Consider the following 3216-nt stretch of genomic DNA (forward strand, 5'->3'; position numbering starts at 1 on the left):
GCCGGTCGAATTGGAGCACAAAGCCTTGTGGGCTCTGAAATTTTTAAATTTTGAAAAGGATTTGGCAGGTGAGAAAAGGAAGGTGCAACTGCTTGAGTTGGAAGAGATGCGCAATGCCGCATATCACTCAAGTTGGTCGTACAAAGAAAAGGTAAAAAAATATCATGACAAAAAGCTTCGAAAGAAAGAATTTGTGCCCGGACAGTTGGTCCTATTGTTCAATTCCAGGTTGAAGTTATTCCCCGGAAAGTTGAAATCAAAATGGTCCGGGCCATTTCGGGTCAAAGAAGTTAAGGAGTACGGAGCTATTGTCATTGAGGACATGGAAAAGAAGGAGAGTTGGACCGTTAATGGCCAACGTTTGAAGGTTTATCTCGGCGGTCATGTGGATCGCGAGAGCTGTGCTATTTCTTTGGATGCTCCTCTGTGAGCATCGCACTGTTGAGCTTATCCGACGTTAAACAAGCGCTTGTTGGGAGGCACCCCAACATTGTAAGTATTTACAGTTTTTCTGTGGTGTCGTATTGGGATTCCAATTGTTAAACCTTGCTGAATGTACCAGGAATTCTATTTTTGAAAAAGCAAATGCTGTCATGCTCGTTAGATGCTCGCTAGGCGAAGCAGTAGCGAGCGGATTCGCTAGCTGCTCGCTAGGCGAAGCAGCAGCGAGCACTGCGTGGCAGCACTCATTTAGTTCTCAGTAGGCCACTCTTTTGGGCCCAAGTGCATTTTTTTCTTTTTACAACTCTGAACTGAAGCACTCACACACAACTCTCACAAACACTCTCTCACTTTTCATCTCACTCAAACCCTAAACTATTACATTGCATTGCAAACCTCACTGTGCACTTTAAATTCAATCAATCTCTTTCACTAAGGTTTGCCCTAATTCCATTTCTTTATGTTTTAACTTTGTAAATTTCTGATGTATATGTCATTTAGGGTGAATTTGGGGGAATGGGTACATTAGGTTTTGCATGTGGGTGTAGATTTGCATGTACATTAGAACAATGCCTTTCTTGATAAATCATTTTGTTCTGAAATAGATACCATGAGACCTTGGGTTTTGCCAAAATTTCAGTATAAACATTGCAGAACCCAAAAACCTGTATGATTCGCTAGCAACTCGCTAGGCGAACCAGTGGCGAGCATTCGCTGCCACTTCGCTAGGCGAACCTGTAGCGAAGCTTCGCTAGGTTCTCGCTAGGCGAAGCAGCAGCGACCATGACAGTAGTTGGAATTCTGTGTTGCTTTCTAATCTGTTTTGTGTCGTGTTGTTTCCTCTCTATGTCTGTGTAGATGGAATCCAGGTTCGGAGCTTCGAAAAAGAGAAAGGGCGGGAACACTTCCCATCCCGTACCAATGCAATTCGACACCGACAAATTTGTCGGGCCAAAGCAAGCAGCAAGATATGTTGCTTTGGAAAAGCGAAAGATTTTGCCGGAAAAGAGATTTTTAATCAACCCTGAAGGCACGAACCGTACATTCGTCGGGTTGATTAACAGCAAAAAGTGGGATCGATTAATATCCCCCCTGGAGCATTACGATATCGCAACAGTGCGTGAGTTCTACGCGAACGCACTGCCGAATGACGACGAGCCATTCACATGGACGTCTAGAGTGTCCGGCCGTCCTGTTGCGTTCGATCGGGATGCAATTAACCGTGTCCTGGGTGAACCGCTCCATCTGGGAGCCGAGGAGAGAGACACCTACCACCAAGATTTAAGGCTTCACCGGGATACTTATTCGATTTCTGCTGCCCTGCTTTTGAAAGGGAAATCAGTTGAGCTGAACCCATCTGGGGTTCCCATGAGATACCATAGGGAGGACATGATTCCCTTAGCTCAACTGATCCTTTTGTTGGTTCTTACAAACATCAAACCCAAGTCTCATACTTCTACCGTGCCGATCCCAGTGGCACACTTGGTACACAGCATCCTCACGAACATCCAGATTGATGTGGCGAGGATTATTGCTTTGGAGTTGAAGTCCGTGATTGAAAGCGGGCTAAAGTCGGGGGCACGAGTGAATTGTCCCCTGGATTTCCCTTGCCTAATCATGGCTTTGTGCCAGCAAGCGAGGGTGAGGCTACCCTCTAAGGGTCAAGTAAGGATCCCGCCAGCCATTGATGACCGATACGTGGCCAAGTATTGCAAACCGAAGAATGTAAGAAGTAGTTCAGCTGCTGAGGTTACCGGGGCTTCTGATGGTCCTGGTACTTCTACTCTAGGATCCGATCCTTTCCAGCAGGTTGTCTGCAACTACAACTGGGATTGGATGGCGGCAACTCAGCGTGTCATGCTCGATATGCACGATTCTATGCAGTTGTTACAATTGCAGATGCGCGACCCCTCCGATGAGCATTCTATGATGACACGTGAGCAATTTCTGCAGCACGCTAGCTGGCCTGTGGACAGGCCTGTGTTTGGAGAGGGGGCGGGTGCTGGTGTTGGTGCTTCTTCTGGTGCTGCTGATGATGATAATGATGATTATGATGATGATGAGGCTACCGGTTCTGAAGCCGGTAGTGATGAGGGTTATGAGTCCTTGGAGGGCTAAGTTTATTTTATTTTTCAAATTATGTTTTATTTCTATTGTATTTTCAGATTTGTGTATTTTGATTTTGGTTATGTACTTTTGGGGTGTTTTGTCCCCCATGAACAATTTTAAATTTTGAAGTAATGTTATTATTTATGTTTTAAATTTCTTCTGTTTTAATAAATTTTTGGTTGGTTGAGTGTCAAACCTTCTAGATTGGTTGCTCCTCAAAGAAGTATCCAATGAAGGTGCATCCGAGCTTGGATAGCAATGATAAAAATAAACAAGTGAATAATGCTAAGGTACATGGTTACCTCCGGCTAGAATTTTAGAATGCATTAAGAACTTTACTCTTTTTTTGTAATTGAATATTGTCTTTTTGCAACATAATTGAATGAATGTTTCATCTAGGACTTAAAACCACAAATTGTGAGGAAACCTCCATTGTACACTTAAATGCTGGATTCTAATAAGCCTTGTTGATTCATTTGATTCATGCTTTGTCTTTTATTATTGTGAATATGTGGAAGCAATTAGAAATGATCAAGGCACTTGTTTTTTATCGAGCACAACCAGTTCCAAATACAACTTACCTGTGAGCAGAGAGAGTATTCGTTAACCCCTTTGAGCTTAAACAGTTGAATCTCAGCTTGAAATAAAGCGAGATTTCAAAAATCT

Source organism: Lathyrus oleraceus, chromosome 6 (assembly GCF_024323335.1).
Source record: "Lathyrus oleraceus cultivar Zhongwan6 chromosome 6, CAAS_Psat_ZW6_1.0, whole genome shotgun sequence".
Lineage (NCBI taxonomy): Eukaryota > Viridiplantae > Streptophyta > Magnoliopsida > Fabales > Fabaceae > Lathyrus > Lathyrus oleraceus.